Consider the following 21526-nt stretch of genomic DNA (forward strand, 5'->3'; position numbering starts at 1 on the left):
CAATATTGACTCTACTTTTCCTGTGTATGTGTGTGTGTATTGAGTACAATAAAGGCTCTTGTAACTGGTAACAATGTAAGTAACAGTATTCAGAGCAGCATGCCTTGGGGCTAATTCTATACTGATAGAATACCACAGTTCTCTTGCTTTGCCAAGAAGCATTGCCTAACATTAAACAGAACTTGAGTTTAAGTTTGGGCTCCTTATTTTTTGAGGCAAGAGGAAGAATCTTGTAAAAAATTTCCACTAAAAAAAAGACAGTTGCTCAGTTGTAAATGGAGTCCTTATTTATTAAAATAAAAAAAGTATTCATTTTCACCGAACATGTTTTTGATTGTCGAGAAAATCTAGAACTGTACGTTCTGAAACCAATTCATACATTTTCTACAAGACATTCATCTTTGATCCAGACTTCATTTTATTCTCCCAAGAATATAATACATTCAATTCACAACAACTTTACAAAAAATTGTAATAGGCAATTTGATATTAATCATTGAATTTCTTCCTCCTAATCATACAAACTTTATTGCGAGAGAGAGAGAGGAGAAAAAGAGAGAGAGAGAGGAGAGAAAGAGAGAGAGAGACTTTGAGTACATAGGTAGTAGTGTACTGGTTAATGTTTAACATCTGGCTTCTCCCTGGAGGGGAAAGAAAAAGTGCTGGTTTGTAACATTTGCTGGTTTCCATGGTGTAAATACTCCTTCTATGACTGATTTCAAGCTGCCAACATGATTCCTAAAAATCCAACAATCAGCTGTTTTAAGCCAGTGCAGGCCAGTTTCAGCACACCAGCGGGGGAAAATGCTTTTAAACCATCAAAATTGAATTGATGAAAGTGTCTGCATTTTGCTACTCTGATTATGCAGTTTAGGGTATGTAATTTATGATAAATGTAATCTTTTATATTCAGTTTTTTTTTTACTTAGGTAAAATATTTGGCAACATAAATTATCATCCTTTTATACCATCAGATCTCAGAGAGAGAAGGTTGAATATAATTACACACGCACGAATCAACAATATAAAAATTAATAACTGCAGAATAAAAGCTACAAAAATATCCCTTTCAGCCAGAACCACCATCTTCCAGTAATTCACCAAAATGATGAACACAAAGGGAAACAGGAGAGTCACCTGATAATTGTTCTCTTGGCCTTTTAGAAAACATACAATTGTTCCTTTGGCCACATACGTGGGAATCTACAAGAAAAGCAATATTGTAGACATCAAGGGAATGAATACTGTTCAAAAAGGAATGCCCCACAAGTGCTACCATGGCAAACCTGGAAGAGTCTACAGTGTTACCCAGCATGCTGTTGGCATTGTTCTAAACAAACAAGGACAGGATTCTTGCCAAGAGAATTAATGTGCATACTGAGCACATTAAGCACTCTAAGACCCGAAATAGCTTCCTGAAACGTGTGAAGGAAAATGATCAGAAAAAAAGGAAGCCAAAGACAAAGGTACTTGGTGTCAGCCAGCTCCACCCAGAGAAGCACACTTTGGAGAACCAAGGAGAGGAGCCTGAGCTGCTGGAAACTATTCCCTATGAATTCATGGCATAATAGGTATAGAAAGGTAAAAGACCGCTGAACTATAAAAAATATATATAATTTATTTAAAACATATATAATATATATGTATGTACACATACATAAAGGGCACTTTTTAAAAATTTATTTATTCATTTATTTATTTATACTTTAAGTTCTGGGATACATGTGCAGAACATGCAGGTTTATTACATAGGTATACATATACCATGGTGGTTTGCTGCACCCATTAACCTGTCATTTACATTAGGTATTTCTCCTAATGCTATCCCTCCCCTAGCCCCTGGCCCCCCAGCAGGCTCAGTGTGTGATGTTCCCCTCTCTGTGTCCATGTTTTCTCATTGTTCAGCTCCCACTTATGAGTGAGAACATGCAGTGTTTGATTTTCTGTTCTTGTTTGCTGAGAACGGTGGTTTCCAGCTTTGTCCATGTTCCTGCAAAGGACATGAACTCATCCTTTATTATGGTTGCATAGTATTCCATGGTGTGTATGTGCCACAATTTTTTTATCCAGTCTATCATTGATGGGCATTTAGGTTGGTTCCAAGTCTTTGCTATTGTGAACAGTGCTGCAATAAACATACGTGTGCACGTGTCTTTATAATAGAATGATTTGATTTATAATCCTTTGGATATATACCCAGTAATGGGATTGCTGGGTCAAATGGTATTTCTGATTCTAGATCCTTGAGGAATCGCCATACTGACTTCCACAATGGTTGAACTAATTTACACTCCCACTAACAGTGTAAAAGCGTTCATAAAGGGCACTTTTGAAAGTAGAGCCTAAAGATAGTAAGTAGTTTTCTTTCTTTTTTTTTTTTAATATGAGTAGATAATAACCATTACCTTCATGCTCTGTTCAACCCTGAGAAGAGCTTTTCAAGCCGTATTCCAGAAATGCAACATTAAAGTCATGCTGAGAGCTTTTCCTTTTAAAGCAGGTGACAGCTTATTATATAGATGTGGGGAGATATCATTTAGCTACACTCCCAGCTACACTCCTGGCCTGAGTCACTCTGACAAGCTTTGTATGATTTTCAAATAGGAGAAATTATCTTACTGACACTTTCTTCCAACCTACAATGTGCTCCTTTTAATTAGGAAACTAGGAGATATGAAACCTCATTTTTCCCCTAACTTATTGTACCATGTATCTGCTATTGACATTTTTGAAAAAAGACATCATTTTCCACATGTTGGGAAATTATGTTATATTCAGCTTTATAAGTTATACAGCTTAATTATCCCTTATCCAAAATGCTTGGAACCACAAGCACTTCAGATTTCAATTTTATTCAGATTTTGGAATATTTGCATTCTATATTTTACCCTGGTTAAATATCCCAAATCCAAAAATCCAAAATCTGAAATGCTCCAATGAGCTTTTCCTTTGAACATCATATCAGCACTCAAAAGAGTTGAATTTTAGAAACATTTCAGATTTCGAATTTTCAGATTTGAGATGCTCAGTCTGTACCAAACAAAACACATACACATAAAATGTTAGAAATTTTTCTATTCACATTAACTTTCCAAAAACTGCATTTTAAAATAGAATTTTAAGAATAAAAGGAATTCAGATGCTGCCTCAAACATTAAATGACAGTGCCTGCCTGTTCAACTGACACTGCCAAGGGCATCAAAAATACTTGGGTTTGGTGTCATGAAATGTTTATATCCTTTTCTCCCAATGTAAGACTTAAAAGAGAGTGTTGGATATTGCAGCAAATTAGTAATTTTAAAGCATAACTTAGTGTATTAACTTAGGAGCAAAATAAATGATGTACATTGATTACTCAGTTGAGTTTGATACATTAACTAGAAATACATAAATGTATGATTACATTTCAAATGGACCATAAGAGTTAAAATGTTTTAGGTATGTTGAAATATGTTTAACTAAATGTCAATTACACCATTAATATCATTAAAATATCATAGTTTCCAAATAAATGATCATCATTGACCTTTTTTTCTTATTTCTGAGCTTAGTCATTTAATGTATTTTATTTCTGCTGTAATCAAAATGCTATTCATAAGTAAATAACAACAGAAAAATATATAAGTATGTAGATAACAAGAAGGTTTACGTCTACAATTTTCCAACTGAGATATAATCCTGAGGCTACCTAACACTTTCCATGGGATATAAAGACAAAGATAGTTTCATGGAAATAGATTTAGTTAAAATAATTCCCTTTAACAATTTCCCTTCTTCTGCTTCACAAAAGAAAGAAAACTACCTTAGGGGCATAAAAATCTCTGGGGCATTAGAGACGCTACTTGAAATGTTGATGGAGGTATTAAGAAAATTAAGATCGTGTCCAGGAAATGCAGTACCTAAGAAAAGAAAAGAAAATTAAGATCAGGTAACAATTTTTTTTTTCAATTGAGGGGTACTCAATTATTTTTCTTAAAAAAATTGTGAAGAGTCTAATTCAATTGTCAATGATAAGTCACTAAAAGTACTTTTGATATGAGACTCCTAGTTAGGATTCTTCAGATAAACAGAACCAATAGGAGACAGAGATAAAGATATAGATAGATACAGAGACAGAGATAGAAATATATATATAGAGAGAGAGAGATAGAGAGAGAGGGGGATAGAGATAGAGATAAAGATAGAGAGGGGTTATAGAGAGAGATAGAAACAGAGAGAGAGAGAGAAAGAGATACAGATGGAGATACATGGAGACCTATCTTAAGGAATTGGCTCTTGCAGTGGGGCTAACAAGTCTGAAGTTTGTAAGACTGGCTGGCAGGCTGGAAATTCAAGTAAGAGTTGATATTGCAGTCTTGAAACCAAAATCTATAGAGCAGCCAGTAGGCTGTAGACTCGGGCAGGGTTTCTATGCTGGCTGCAGTCTTAAGGTAGAATTGCTTCTTTTTTGGGAAACCTCAGTCTTTGCTCTTAAGGCCTCCAATAGAATAAATGAGGCCTAGCCACAATATTGTAGGCAATTTGCTTTACTCAAAGTGTATTGGTTGTAAATGTTAATCACCTCTACAAATACCTTCACAGCAACATCTGGACTAGTGTTTGACCAAATAACTGGGCGCCATAGCCTTGCCAAGGTGACACATAAAGTTAACCATGACAGAGATATATGTGTTTTTTGCATATGACTCGAATCAATAAAACTGACTGACATTACTGTAGCAAAACTTTCATTCTCATCTACTTATTTAAGTGAACATAAGCTTTTCATCTCTAAGGAGGAGAAATAAAGCAAAGCTGATGCTCAACCCTGCCTAACAATTAGTAATATTCATCCACGTCTACAATAAACTAATTGTTTAAAAAAATTATATCTATCCCCCTAAGAAATTCATTTGCTTAATAATTATGTATCAAAATGTGTAATACATTCATGCCATTTAGTCCAATTTTGTACTAATAACTAATGAAAACTCAATCCAAAAGAAACATTTGAACAGTTAGAACCTATGGACATGAATTTTAAAAATTAGTTCCCAAATGAGTACTCATGTATTTATTGCTGAGTAATATGATTAATAAGGGATTTTTAAGCATAAAAATCAATTAGGTTATAATTCAGAGGCAGAAATGCAAGTACAAAGAAAACTACAAGTAAAACAATAGAAGATTGTTAAGCATAGAAATATATTGAATTAAGAAACACTTCTGTGGGGGGATGGAATGGAAATAAAAGAACAAAGAAAACTACAAATAAAATTTCTGGTTTGAAAAGCATGGTCACCTACTTTTGAATGGGTTATAGCTAGTAACACATTGCTATGGTTTTTGTTATATTGAGTGCTTTTAAAATGGCTTTATTCTAAAAGGTCAATATTTACATTATACTGAAAATTACATCCCTTATCATTGTTTACAGTGATGAAAAGAAATTTTAATGTCCCTTTTAATGTGCAGGAGGGTATATAGCTTTTTAGAATTCTTTTAGCAGGTGTGTAAGAAAAAAATTAGGAGGCTACTGTCATATACCAATATGCCTTAAGAATACAAAAGACATTTCTGTCTAGAAATAACTGTGCTAAGTGGAGGAAATTTTTCAAGTTCTCAACTCTACAGAATATATTGCTACAACACAACCGAACCTTAGAGATCAACTTGTGCAGCTTCATTGTGAGAAAATTGGGCCCAGAAAAGGTAATAAGAGGGTCTCTTCACCCACTCTAATATCTTTGCCAACATCGTGATGTAGAGACCTCTTGCTGAGATGATTTGGCACAGCATCCTGCTATGTAGACAAGAATGTAAGGGCAAATATTACAGTATCAGAATGGTACATGTGAACATTGTAATGGAATTTTATTAAGAAATTTTATTTACTTAGCACCTCCAAGTTTATCATTTTTTGCTTAGGATAGATTAAAAGTTTGTCCCTGAACTTTCAGAATTTAACAGATATTAATATGGACCTATTTGACAGTCTGATCCTGGCATATAAACTCCTGAAGTATAAAAAACTGGCTACCGAAGATCATGGCCCTCAGATCCCAAAAGCTAGACTCGAAGGGGAAGCTGAGTGCTCTACCCGAGGTAAAGTGCTTAATATAATCATGACTAGGCTTTCTAAAAGAAAATATGGAGAGAAAATACCAAAGCAGTATTGTATTCATTTGTATCAGTTTATATTAGGGTAATAATGTTGTAGGTGATTTTTTTCTTTCTTTTTTTTTTTTTACAAATTTTGTTTAATGGGAAACAAACTCTGAATATTTCTGAAAATAACAGAAGATTGTTTTCAGAAATATTCAGAGTTTCTAAGTTTCTTCACATTCACAAAATTTGGGAAGTTTAGACTGAAAAGCAGTATCAGGAGGAGAAGATAAATAATTTTAGAGCTTTATTTTAAATAGAGATCTACTAAGGAATATAAGGACTGATAAGAAATAAATATCAAGGCATTTATGCCTTTATATTTTCTATTTAATACAATTATTTCATGTAATCAATTGAAAAAGAGATAAAGCCCCACCCTGTTGGGTTGTGACACATCAGACTTAGCCCCAGAGTAGTATCACTGTCAATGAGGCACAATCCAAACAGGCAAAAAAGGTTTCAGTGGAATTTCATTCCTTAGTTAAACCTCTGTAAAGACAGTAAAGGGCATCTATTTCTAGGCACTCAGCAAAATGTCAAAGTTAGTGCATCTTGTTTTCTCTTCTCTTCTCCAGTGCTCTCAAATTCCACATCCACCAGAGCCTTTCATTTGCCAAAACCAAGGTAAGAGGCCACAAAGAAAAGAAAAAAGAAATAAATACATAAATAAATAAAAACTTTCTCTGCAATCCCCAGTCTGAAACTGTTTCTTTCCCAACTCATTGATTTGCTGAGATTCAACCACTTTGCTGGGTCCTCCTCCCTTTGCCTTTCTCAAGCTGGTGATGAATATGGGTTGGATTGGGAGAGTGGGAGTGGGCTGCAAGTTACAAGATTCCTGAATCATCTTGCTTCATCTTTACCTTTATAAAATTTGTGAAAAATTAAACATTTACTCACAAAATCATAACAGATACACTGTATCATTTTCTGCAACATCAACAACAACAACAAAAAATCAAAATTTGTAGTGAACGTCCACTTTCTTTTTATTATTATACTTTAAGTTCTAGGGTACATGTGCACAACGTGAAGGTACTTCTCCACTTTCTTTTAAAAATGACACTGACAAAAACTCTCAGTCATTGAAACCCTGTGAAGTGTGTACTTCAGGGAAATCTGTGTTGATATGCATATGTGCCATGTCAGAATCACTCACTACAGGAATACAGATTGCAGTGTCTGCAGAAGCGTACAGAAGCCACATAGCACTGCTTGGAAAGATCCGTCAGCACCAGCCATTTGCTTTTTCTCATCTTTGCTTAGAAAATTTCTCTTCCAGCCACCACAAGTGGGATATCTCCTGCTCAGTGGTAAATCACTTTTATTTCATAAAATGGCCTCTTAGAGCAATTTTTAATCTATTTTACTACCATGATGATCTGCCTGATCGCGCTGATGTCTTCAAGGTGACAGCACCCACTGCATAATTCTCAGCCTCCTGGATCACACCACAGCCCCTCACTGCCTTCACTGCTGCAACATAGCAAAAAGCAAATCATTCTTGAATTGCTGAAAAAAAGTATGAATAAATTTAAAAAAACATTCAAAACAATTCCAAAAAAGCATGAATAAATTTTATAATACTTTCAAGACAATTTCATTGTTTGATATTTATTTTCTAGATAATTGATCTACATAATTTAACCATTGTTTCCTCCACCCAAATAAAACACAGAAAGAAGAAATGATATGAAAGGGATATAACTCTGGAGAAAGAAACACAGTCAAGACACTCTATAGATTGGCCCCTTGAAAATATATTTTCTCACTCTGCCTGAATTGTCACATTGAATTAGCCAGACTAGATAAAACTCCACTGTTGGAGATATTTTGGGTTAACATATATCTTCCTTTGAAGCACAAACAATCTTGGAGTCTTATGTTTAAATCAGCTTATTTTCATACTAAAAGGTGATTAGGGAGAGTTCATAAAAGATGGATTTTATTTGAGAGGTATGAAGGGTTTTTGTAGGGGAGAAACAGTAATATTGGAGCAAGGAGGCCTTCCATGAGAAGGGCAAGATCAAAGATTATACTTACAAACCTAGGAAAGCACTGAAGAGAGCGTCTAAAGAGGTTGGAAAGTATGAGTAGAGAGTTATGATACAAAAGATGCTCTGTGAGCATTATAATTTCACCCAGGGCAGTGTTTTGCCCTGGAAAAGAGAAGGAAATGTCTTCTAGCACTGAATACTACCCACAGACCCTCTTCATGGACGAGCCCTCCTCCCTGTCTAGCTTCTATTCAGTTACTCACTTAAGCAACATTTATTAATAATCCTCTGTTTATAAATTACAAGAAGAGTTAGATGGGGATTTGGAGGACTGGTGGATAAGCTAGCTATCATCTACAGCTCTACTTCATGGGGAAATGTGCACCAAGTACCCCAATATATGAACTCAACTTATTGTGAGAAATGCATATAAGAAACAAGTCAGAATATTTTTAGAAAGCATGCAGAAACAGGAAAAAATTTAGCTACTTATACGTATCTAAATAGAATGCATACATTTTATTGTCCTACTGAAACAATATATATCTTTTAGTCATTTATACAGTAATATAAATTAGTTTAACACAATTGATTTTTTCCTAATTCTTAAGCTGATACTATTGCCAGGAAGGGGAATTTTTATTTTGGTTTGAGATCTAGGCAGAAAACATCATTTTGTAGAGGTTGTACAGGCTGAGATACAGAGATGAAGAAAAACAAACAAACAAACAAACAAAAACTTAGAGCAGTTTAAATCTAAAGGTCTGCTGAAAACCCAGTAGGAACTCAAAAATGTTTTTGGACAAATAGGCTATATATGATCAACTCAGGAGTGAAACATTAAGTGGAGAGATATTTCTTCTCATTTGTATTTATTAGGGACTACTCTACGGAAAAAGAAGGGAAGATTGCTGGTTGATGAGTTTGAGAAGGTGCCACAATCCAGGATATCCTACCTCATATATTAACTCAGTCAGAACAAAAGATGCAGAGGGGAGAGGGTTCTTATGGAGTTATAAAAAGTAATTCAATACTAGCATTAAGTCTTTAAAGGAGTTTGTTGTTAAAAGGAATGAGGAACTGAGGCTTAAAATGACTCTACAAAATACATTTCACACCCTGAACTAGGCCCTCTATTTTAGACCAGTTGTACATCTCTCAGTTTGTCTCCATTTATAGACAGAAAAACACACTGAATTAGATCATTAACAAGACACACACAATGCACTGCCTTCTCAGTATAAGCAACCACAAAAATTCATTCTGGGGAAAAGTAAACCTGCCCTTCAACATTTCAGTTGTTGAAGGTTGTGCTGAATTAGATTGCAAAGATTACATAATGTCTCTGGGGGTTGCAGGCCTTTCATCCTCTCCGCTGGCATGAAAACTGCTAGGTTCTCTCAAACAGCACTAGAATTAATATGTGTGCATGTCCTATCACTTCGTTTATACAACACATCCTTGGCTTTTAAGAAATGAACTTGATTAGCCTTCCTCCAAGTAATGTTCTGTCATTGTCCAAGACTAGGGGAATAGGTTCTGACTCTAAGAGATTTTAATCCCTGTAAAGAAGAGCTCTTAAAACGATCAGAATTGTAGAATATCAGAGTTCAATAGATCTTAGAGTATTTTTTAGACTAAACCCCTCTTTTTATAGATGAAGCCACTGAAGATCAGAAAATTATTTGTCCAGAATCACACACCTAGCTAATAGAAGAAGAGACACCAGGTCTTTGCCTATTGAGATTCAGGTTTAGATACTTAAATACTAAAACTATGCTGTACAGTCTCCAGGGAACTCTTTAAAAGTGAAATTCCCATATGCCACTCCAGACAAATCATCAAAATCTCTGGGTGAGGAAACTTAGCTTCTGTATTTTTGTAAGTTTCCCAGGCAATTCTAATGTGGCACCAGTTTGGAAACCACTAGTCTAGGAAAAGTCTATCATCTTTGGCAAAGACAAACAAATACCTCCCTTTCTCTAGCATGTTCTTGGGTCTTGGTGTTCTTGTTCTTGGTGTTCTTGGACCTATTGTCCCAGGTCTAACTGTTGATAGAAACCCCTTTCACACTCAGAAATGTCCCGGTATGCATGTCCCAAGCTACATCCTATCTTTAATCTATCTAACTTTTAGGCATTGAAATGACATCTCCCATGGCAAATGCAAAAGTCCCCCTAAAGAGTTAAAAAGTTAAAGCTATGAGTCATGGTGCCAAAAAATAATACAATTTATCAGCTATTCTGGAATTCTCCCCCTAAGAAAGAGATATTTCTCTGTCTATATTGAATTTTGGCTTCCTAAGCTTAAGGTGACAATGTAGCCAGGTTTTCAAAGACTTTGGGAAGGCTAACTTCCTGGGATCTCCCTAAATTTAATATTACAGGAGTTCCCTACTTCCCTTAACAACAAATAGCAATTTATTAATGTTAGATGCAAGAGGAATAAAGGAATCCTGACACAAAACCAAGTTATTACGAACATGCCTATACCTGTGACATATCCAGAAAACTCATTCGTATCATTGAAGGAATTGTTAACTTCCTGCATGTTTTTTTAATCTCCATTTCTATTTGTTGTTATTGTTTATTTTAGTCAGGATGTTTTCAGTTTGAAATAACAGAAATGCAATTCAACTAGCATGTGGTAAAAATTAATTTATTGACTATGTAATAGGGAAGGAAAGGAATGGTCCCAGCATCAAACATTTTGCACCAACTAATACATTCAGGACCAGATCACCAAGATCCTTTCCCCTTGGAACATCACAGTGTACTCCATATAAATGTACAACTATTACATGTCAATTAAAAACAAAATTTTAAAAATTAGCCTTTTCCAGGCCAACACAGGCGGATCACGAGGTCAGGAGATCGAGACCATCCTGGCTAACACAGTGAAACCCCGTCTCTACTAAAAATACAAAAAAAATCAGCTGGGCGTGGTGGCGGGTGCCTGTAGTCCCAGCTACTCGGGAGGCTGAGGCAGGAGAATGGCATGAACCCGGGAGGCAAAGCTTGCAGTGAGCCGAGATTGCGCCACTGCACTCCAGCCTGGACGACAGAGCAAGACTCCGTCTCAAAAAAAAAAAATAATAATTAGCCTTTTCCTCACGTTTCAGCTCTGTGTCTTTCTAGGTGTGGGCCTCATTCTCTCGTATTGTTGCCTGGCTGTAGCCACATGATGAGTAGGATAGTTTCTAGTGGTCTTAGGTTCCTATCCTTCCAGTAAGGGGACCACAGAGGCAAGAAACAATTTTTCACCCTTGTCCCAATAGAAATATCCCAAGGAGTCTGATTGATTGACTGATGTCATTAAACTACCTCTCAACCAATGTATGCAGCCAGGATAATGAGTGCTTCAGTTGGCCACAACTGTTATTCCCATCCACTAATACTGGGGTATATAAGGAAGGGGCCTATTATATAAGTAGGAAGGTGCATATGGGAAAACTTGTTGTGCAGTTTAAAACAATAACTACCACATAATAATACCACCATCCTCATAGAGCCTCAAACAATAAACACTTCAATTCAATAGATTAGTAGAGAAAATCTCAAAACATATTTAGGGGTAGACCTGCTTGGTTCTAAATTAAAGGTAAGAGGAATGCTGGATGAAAAATATAAAGCTTATTCTTCTAAATGCACTGTTCCAAATTCACTGAAATGGAGTGAGAATGTCCTTTCTTCACATAAGCACCTGAACCTCTATTGGGAAGTTGCCATTAGAAATGCAGTTACATACGAGCAAAAAAGCAGCTGAAATCTCTCTTTTATTCTAATAGGATTCTGAGTGCAGATGGAGGAGCATTAAATTACACAGGAAGTCTAGAGAAGAATGAAATCCAGACCCAAGATGTCCTAACCCTTCCCTGACCCTTAAAAACAAAAACTGTGCAATTGGCACTTTAATGCTTTATATTCACTTATCAGGTGGTAGCAAGAATTTGTGGATTACTGAAATGGAGCCTGAAGAAAACAGGTCAAAAAAGAGAGGCATATGAATAGGTATTTAATTGTTTCTCTGATAAATTTTAGGATATATTTCTTAGACCTTTGCCTCTGAGTTGGAACTACATTCAAATGTGAAAAGAAATATTGATTGAACACAGCTGGTGAGCACTTTAATATCAGTCCAAGAGGATGAAGCAGGAGCCCGTGAACTCCTCTCCAGTATAATCTCTGTTTATTATCAGATGCTTTCATACATTCAATTCTGCTCCAGGAATGCCTTTCAACACTTTGTAAATAAGAAATAGTAAATGTAAATGAGTCCGTAATTAATTTACAAAGAATAAAATGGAGGCATGAAGTTGGTCTCCGTCTGAGAATTCCCATAAATTATCATGGAGTCTAAAAACCAATTGCTGAAGGAGGATATGGTCAATGCATTTGCAATGTTAGAGAAGGAAATATTTTTCCAAACTCAGCTGCTAACTACTGTACTCATTTCTATGCTTCAGGGAGCAACTTGTGATTCTTTAGATCAATATTTCTCCAAGTTTCAAGTGTTAGTATAAATGCACATTGTTGGCTATCACCCCATCTTTGCTGATTTAGTATCTGTGAAGAAAGGGCCTGTCCTAGAACCTTTATTTTAATAAGCATCCTCACATATTTCTTAAGCAAGCTAAACTTTAAGAACTACTGTTTTACTATTTATTAATTACCAGTACACTATTTTCCACCTCTAGTATATGATTTATTTTTCTCTTTATATTTAACTTTGAATAAAAACATTTGATCAGTATTGCCTTTTGCTCCTTAAGGAACTTAGGAAAGCATTCCTTAAGCACAATTCAAGGTATATCTAGCCTACCTGAGATATATAAACAAAAGTTCTCTATTATTCATTCAACAAATATTTACTGAATAATTATTTTGTGACAAACTCCACTCTCTGTACTGGAGACAGAACAATCACCAAATAGACAAAAATCACTGCCTCCACGGAATTTATATTCTAGGTGAAAGAGAGGTTTCTCATAAGACTTAAAAGATGAAACTATACAATATGTTAGATAATAATACTTTCTAAGGAAAAAAAATGAAACAGAATATAGCAATAGGTAGCACATAGGTGCCATGGTTTGAATGTATCCCCTCCAAAATTTATGTGTTAGAAACTTGTTCCCCAGTGCAGCAGTGTTGAGGCCTAATGAGAGCCATTTAGATCACGAAGCTTCTGCCATGCCACTGTAAAAAGTACTCATGGGAGTCGGTTTTCTTTTGCTTTTCTGCCATGTGAGGACACAACATTCCTTCTCTCTGGAGGAAGCAGTGTGTGAGGTACCATCTTGGAACCAGAGAGACCAGGATCTAACCTGACGGCACCTTAATCTTGAACTTCCCAGTATACAGGGCTGTGAAAGAATAAATTTCCATTCCTTATAAATTATCCAGTCTGTGGAATTCTGTTATAGCAACACAAAACAAACCAAGACAATAGGTGAAAGGAAAACAGTATTTGAAATTTTAGACAGGGCAGACAGGGAAGGTTCCACTAAAAAGGGAACATTTAATTTCAAGCCTTAGAAGGTAAAGAAGTGTGGATATTTGGGAAAGGAGAATTTCTGGCACAGAGACCAGCAAATGCAAAGATCCTGAAGGAGCAAAAGCATGAGTGGTATGTTAGATGAAGACGAAAGAGATCAGTGTGCTTGGAGCAAAGTGAATAAGAGAGCAGTGGAAAATAAGATCAGAGAGCTGGAGAAAGGCAGATCAAGTAGTATCTTACAGGTTCTTCTAAAGACTTTGGTTACATTATGAATGAGATGGGAAGCAATGGGGACTAAAGATTCTGAACACTGTTCTTTTTATTTAGAAAGCAAAAGTAAGAGAGGGAGTATAATAGCATGGCTTAGAATGCAAATCCCTGACTGTGTAGGATTTTACTTCCAGCAATACCTAGTTCAGTGCTTTGGGCCAAACCTGCTAAAGATAATAAAAAAGACTAGCTAATATTTTTTAACTTCCTAAATGCATTAAAGAACTAACAATGCAATTAGGAATTATCAAATTTAGGAGAAATTTGGAAGAAAACAGGAATCCAAAGAGATGAGCCTAACATTCAAAACCACCCCACCAGTGGGCATTTGTAAATCCAAAAAGGGATGATTAAGAGGTTGTGCAACACTTTTTACAACGTCACTTGAATAGGAACATATAAGTAGGGGTCAAAGTTGGGGAAAATAGAAAACTCCCTATTTAATTTGGGGCTCAGAAGGGCTGCAAACTGCATTCCATGAATAAGTGAACTGGAAATAATCAAAGAACTATACGGACTGCAGCATCTCTCTGCCATCAGATTTTCTGGGTAACACAGAATATCTCAAATCCTAAAATTAGATTTAGGAGATCCTAGATTAGTACTGCCACCAGGCACATAAAAGAAACAAGAGTAAATCTTCCCTGGAGGAATTCACATCATCTTAGGCCTCAAATTATTTCTATAAATAATTTTTTCAAATACACTATGCAGCACCTAATTAAAGATAACGAGAAACATGAGGAAACAAGATAAAATGAACAAGATCTGGTACAAATAACAGTCAGCAGAAACATCCATAACTTCTTCAGTTAGTAAAGTTGTCAGAAACAGAACATAAAACAATTACCATGTCTATGAAGTGAAGCTAAAAGGCCAACTTTTAAGTTTCCAAAATGAACTGGAAAGTGTAAAAAGTAAACATTGCTTATTTTAAAAAGAACTAATTTGATACTGAACATTCCCAACACAAAGAAATGATAAATGTTTGAGATGACGGAAATGCTAATTACCCTAATCTGATCACTATAAATTATATGTATGGAAACATCACTAGTACTCCCACGAATACGTACAATTATTACCTGTCAATTAATAAAAATAAAATAAAACAAACAAAAAGGAAATTCTACCATATTGGCCAGGCTGGTCTTGAACTCCTGACCTTGCAATCAGCTCCCCCCACCCCTCTTTGCCTCCCAGAGTGCTGGGATTACAGGAGTGAGCACAAAAAGGAAATTCTAAAACTGAAAGTACAAATAAGCTAAATTAATAACTCAGTGGATGAGTTTAAGAACAGATTAAAGAAAGATGGAAGATCAGTCAGGAAGAACTACTCACAATGATACATAGAGAGACAAAAATTTGAAAAATACAGTAAGGAGGGTTTGATTCATTGAGAAAACAATGAAAGATCTGGCATACATTTAATTGTAGTTGTAATAAAAGATAAGAGAGTGGGAGAAAAATATTTACATAATATTGGCTGACAATTTTCCAAAATTAATAAAAGAAGCAAGCCACAGCTTCAACAGGCTACAGGGCAGATTAAAGGAAATTTACACATAGATACATCATAGCAAAACATATAATCAAATAAAAAATGAACGACCTTAAAAGCATCCAAGGGAAAAATAAAATATAAATTATTTTCGAAAGAGCAACAGACTAACAGATGACTTTCCAAGAGCACCAATGAATGAAAACTTACAGTGTAAAATATCTTTAACATACCAGTAGAAACACAACTTTCCACTTAGATTTTTATACTCAGCAATATCATTCTTCAAAACTGAAAGTGAAATATATACATTTTCAGATAATAAAAAATTGATATTCAGTTAATTCAAAATCAGCTTCCAGTAATAGTAGGAGATAAGTGGCCCTGCAAACCTGCAGCAGATAGCAATTATAAAACATGAAAGACATTAAAAACAAAACTGCCTAAAGTTATTTAGAAGTATCTAAAAGCATAAATAAAAATACAAAAACTGCGTGGAAGAGCTAAGAATTGTGAGCTCACAATATAAAAACCACAGAGACCCAAATGCAGAATCTGAACTACTTAAATGCCTGATTGATAACTATTCGTATATTTTAAGGCTCCAGGAGACACCACAGAGAAGTAGGCAGAGGGAAGATAATGTGTATTCTAGAAAAATATAGTGATATTGAGCAGAATCTATGAATTGGATGCTTTTCTTGAAAAAGCATGTTCCCAGTTATGAAAAGTTCAAGTAACAGAAAACCTAAAGGTCAGAATACAGATCCCAAAGCAAACAAACCTACAAGAAATTACTTGTATCTTAGAACCATTCCATGCTCTTTTTGCCCTGTTCTGTCTTTGCACTGCTTTTAAAACCTGGTTTTCTGTGGGTTTTCCCTATGCTAAAAAACTTGGTAGTTAGTTAAGTATTTTGGCACATGTGCCACTCAATTCAGAGATAGTTATAACGTCTACAAAAATATTCAAAGAATTGGCCAGGCACGGTGGATCACGCCTATAATCCCAGCACTTTGGGAGGCCGGGGTGGGTGGATCACCTGAGATCAGGAGTTTGAGACCAACCTGGCCAACATGGTGAAACCCTATCTCTACTAAAAATACAAAAATTAGCTGGGCATGGTGGTGCATACCTGTAATCCCAGCTACTGGGGGGCTGAAACAGGAGGATCGCTTGAACCTGGAGGTGGAGGTTACAGTGAGTCAAGATGGTGCCACTGCACTCCAGCCTGGGCAACAGAGTAAGACTCCATCTCAAATTAAAAAAAAAAAAAAAAATTCAAAGAATTGAAGAAAAATATGGTGTCAATGAAAACAGGCATTTTATAGTTTTAACATTTATACTTCTTTGGCTTTAGAATTATTACTTAACAATTTTTATTTCAGTCAAGAAATAATATTTCTTAATATAACATAATATTATAATAATAGTAATATTATAATAAAATTATTATGGTATTATAAATATAATATTTATTTCAAACAAGAAATAAATATTATTGTTAAATAATAATTGTAAAGCTGAAGAAGTACAAATGATAAAACTAGAAAATCTCCTAGATGTACAAAACAACACATCAGAGATGCCAAAAACCACAGAGAATTAGTCAACTGAATTGGCTGAACTAGTCAAATAAGAAAAAAGGGAAGAATAAAAAGGTTAAAATTGATGAATTGAACTACATTAAAATTGAACTACTATTATAAATATAATATTTATTTCAAACAAGAAATAAATATTATTGTTAAATAATAATTGTAAAGCTGAAGAAGTACAAATGATAAAACTAGAAAATCTCCTAGATGTACAAAACAACACATCAGAGATGCCAAAAACCACAGAGAATTAGTCAACTGAATTGGCTGAACTAGTCAAATAAGAAAAAAGGGAAGAATAAAAAGGTTAAAATTGATGAATTGAACTACATTAAAATGAAGAACTTCTATTAATCAAAAACACTATTACTGAGTATTCTCACTTATAAACAACTCTAAACAACAAGAACACATGGACGCAAAGGGGAAAAACAGACACTGGAGCCTCCTTGAGGGTGGAGTTGGGGAGGAGACAGAGGATCAAACAGCTGACTATGGAGTATGATGCCTATCACCTGAGTGATGAAATAATCTGTACACCAAACCTCTGTGACATGCAGTTTACCTATATATAACAAATCTGCATGTATGCCCCTAAACCTAAAATAAAAATTAAATTAACAAAAAGATAAAAGAAATCTGTTGAGGATGTGGAGAAATTGGAACTCCTCCACACTGTTGGTGGGAAAAAAATGATGCGGCCACTATGAAAAACTGTGGAGATTTGTCAAAAGTTAAAAATGAGAATTATTATCCAGCAATCCCATTTCTGAGGACACATCTAAAGTATGCAGTGCAGGCCCTGGAAGAGATAGTTGCACACCTATGTTTATTGCTGCATTATTCATAAAAGCCACAAGGTGGAAGCAACCTAAATGTCCCTTGACATGAACAGTTAAAGAAAACGTGGCACATACATAGAATGGAATATTATTCAACCTTGTCACATTCTATGATAAAGATAAACCTTGAGAATATTGTATTAACGGAACTAAGCCAATAACAAAGTAATAAACACTGTAGGATTTTACTTATATGAAATAATCTTAAGTAGCCAGTCTCATAGAAACAGAAAGTAGAATGATGTTTGTCAAGGGTTAGGGATTGGGTAAAATGGGCAGTTGTTACTTAAAGCGTATTGAGTTTTAGTTTGCACGATATAAAAGTTCTAGAGATCTTTTGCATAACAATGTGAATATAGTTAACACTATTGAACTGTACCCTTTAAAAGATTTAAAATGGTAAATTTTATGTTGTGTGTATTTACCAAAATTAAACGCAAAAACATGTAACTAAAAAACGCTATAAAAGAGTAAAATGTGAGTCATAGAAAGAGAGAAAACATAACTGAAATCTCGTATCAGGACTACATTAAAAACTTCTGCAAACTAATATGAAGGAGAGACGACTATGGTAAAAAGCAAAAAAGAATGGACAGGAAACTTGAAAAGAGAATTCAAAAGAGACATCCAAATGACTCGTAAACAGAAAAAGATTCTCAACCTCATTAGTAACCAAGAAAATGCAAATTAAAGACAAAATATGTTCTCACTACATATTTATCAGAATGACTAAAATTAAAGCAATGAAAATTCTCACACTCTGCTGGTGGGAATATAAATTGGTCAAGAATTTGGAAAATTATTTGACATTAACTGCCAAAGTTGAACATACACAGATCCTATCCAGCAATTCAGCTTCTAAGTATGTCCCCTGCATGTGCAACAGGGGACATGTACCAAGTGTTCATAGTAACATATTTATAATAACCAAATATTGAAAACAACCTAAAGGTTCATAAAAGTGGAAGAATAAGTTGTAATATCCTCATTCAATTGAATACCAAAAAACAATGAAAACGAACAACTATAGAAACAATTAAGAGTAAATGAACTAAAATTCCAGAGACAGAATAGTCCTTCCTAGATGAGATGTTGATCATGATCGCCAGCTGTTTTCTTCTCTGGAGGCATTTGCTGATTTCTCTTCTGCTGGTTTCTTTCTGCTTACATTTTTGGCATTAAAATCTCTAGTTGAGACTTTGTTCTCAGCTCATACCAGGAATTGGCAGAGTTTTGGTGGCTTTGAGGAGCTCCTACAATAGACTAAAAAATACAAAAGCCCAATTTTTTGTAATTTTCTTTTCTTTTTTCTTTAAGAGACAAGGTCTCTCTCTGTCACTCTGGCTGAAGCACAGTGGCACTATCATAGCTCACTGCAGAGTCCTCAAATTCCTGGGATGAAGTAATCCTTCCACCTCAGCCTTTTGAGTAGCTAGCACTACAGGCGTGACACCATACCCAGCTAAGCTTTTTTATTTTTTGTAGAGACAGGGTCTCTCTGTATTGCCCAGGATTACCTCAAACTCCTGGCTTCCAGTGATCCTTCCACCTTGGCCTCTCAATGTGCTGGAATCACAGGCATGAGCTGCTGTGCCTAGCAATTTTCTTTTACTGTAGCATCCTGCTCTGATTTTAGTTTTAGAGTTTACTAGACTGGTAAGGTGAGTTGAAGAGTATTCATTCTTTTTATATTCTACAGAAAAGCTTTAAAGCATTGAAATTAACTCCTTTATGAAGGCTTGATAGAACTCACTAGTAAAACTGTTGGTGTCTAGTGTTTTCTTTCTGAGGGTATTTTTACTGCTTTAATTTCTTTAGTAGTTATGTGAGTACTAAAAATTCTTATTCTTGATTGAGTTTTGCTAAGTTATGCTTTTCTAGGAAATTGTTCATTTGTCTATGATTTTTTTATTCATTGGCATAAATTCGTTCAGAGATCTCTTGCTCTCTTCTAAACGTCTGTTAATTCTCCAGTGATACCATTTGTCTTTGATTTACCATTTTATTATGGATATTTTCAAACATACTCAAAAGCAGAGAGATTAAAGCAAACCAGGATAGTAAGTCACTTTATAACTATTTTCTATTTTTCTGTTTTGACTCTTTGGATCACTCTGCACCTGAGATTTTTCTTGGAGATTACATACTAGACTTTTGACTTTTAATCCAATCTATCTCTGTCTTCTAAGTGGAGAGCTCAGATTCTTCTTACCAATTCTTTTTTTCATAAGTTTAAGTTTCTAATTCCATTTTTTTCTATAGTTCTGAAGATTACATACTCTATTTCTATTCATTTACTGGTTAACTTTAAGATTTTAATATGCAAACTTCTTTGATCTAAAATTTTTCAACATTTCAAACTTTCTCCCAAATACAAATATTTTACATTTAACTCTTTTCATACCCCCTCATCATACATGTTAATTTTTCTAAATATTTATGTTCTATCACAATTTAACTACCCAAATCAAATATGGCATTTATACCATCCAATTTTTCTTCAGATTTACCTACATATTTCCCAGATATCTTGCTCACCAGTCCTTCTTGCATGTCTGAATTCCAACTTACTTTCTTCTTAGAGAACGTCATATAAATGTTGAGATATAATTTACATACTATATTAGTTTCCTAGGACTTCTATAACAGATTACCATAAGCTTAGTGACTTCGAACAGTAGAAATTTACTCTCTCACAGTTGCAGAGTCCAGAAGTTCAAAATCAAGTTGCTGTTAGGGCCAGCCTCCCTCCAGAGGCTCTATGGGAGAATCCTTGCTTGCCTCTTCTAGCTTCTGATGACTTCTAGCATTATTTGGCTTGTGGCAGCATAATTCCAAACTCTGCCTCCATCTTCACAATGGTCTTTTCTCTGTGTCTCTCAGTGTCTTTTCATTTTATAAGGACAGCAGTCACTGAATCTGAGGTGCTAAATCCAGAATAATTTCTTTAGATCTTTATCTAATTGCATCTGCAATGACCCTATTTCCAAATAAGGTCAGATTCTGGGATTCTAGGTGGGCATGAATTTTTGCAGGGACACTATTCAACCTCTACATGTGCTGTACAATTCACCAATTTGTACAGAGTAAAATGTAAAATTCATTTTTTTGTATATTTAGAATTCTGTAACCATCTCCACAATCAATTTCAGAACATTTTCGTTGTCCCCAATAGGAACCCTGTACTGTCGAATACATCTTTTAAACTTTTCTTTAGTGAGAAACTTAGTGGTTGCAAATTTTTTCAGTTTCCAAGTCTGAAATGTCTTTATTTTGTATTCATTCTTAAAAATAAACAAAAATTCATAATTGTAGGTTGACATTTATTTTCTCTCAGCAGTTTAAATAAAATTCCACCATTTTCTGGATCTGTTATTGCTATTGAGAAGTCTGCCATTAGTCTAATTGTCATTTCTTTGTAGCGTCTGTCCTCTTTCTTTGTTTCTAAAATCTTCCCTTTATTTTTAGACTTCTGCAGTTTCACTATGATATGTTCAAGTGTGATTAGAATTTGTTGTAATTATCAAATCTTTAGATTTGTATATTTCATCATATTTTAAAAATTAGCCATTATATTTTCACAAATTCCTTCTTTTTATTTTTTTTACTCTCCCCTTCTGGAGATAGACCCTGGTAGTGGGGAATCAGATTCCAGTTAGCTCAGCAGATTGC

The 21526-nt window shown here is 34.9% G+C and overlaps 1 long non-coding RNA gene across 1 annotated transcript in view; it reads right to left on the bottom strand.

Moving 5' to 3' along the window:
- Positions 1–1665: 1665 nt before the first annotated feature.
- Positions 1666–21526, bottom strand: part of LOC105740536 — a 100702-nt gene continuing 80841 nt past the window's right edge. The window contains exons 3-4 of the long non-coding RNA XR_004032334.1: positions 7521–7620; positions 1666–3899 (exon numbers count right to left, since the gene is read on the bottom strand). This is a non-coding gene — a long non-coding RNA (uncharacterized LOC105740536). The remainder of the gene's footprint in view (positions 3900–7520; positions 7621–21526) is intronic.

Source organism: Nomascus leucogenys, chromosome 11 (assembly GCF_006542625.1).
Source record: "Nomascus leucogenys isolate Asia chromosome 11, Asia_NLE_v1, whole genome shotgun sequence".
NCBI classification, from domain to species: Eukaryota; Metazoa; Chordata; class Mammalia; order Primates; family Hylobatidae; genus Nomascus; species Nomascus leucogenys.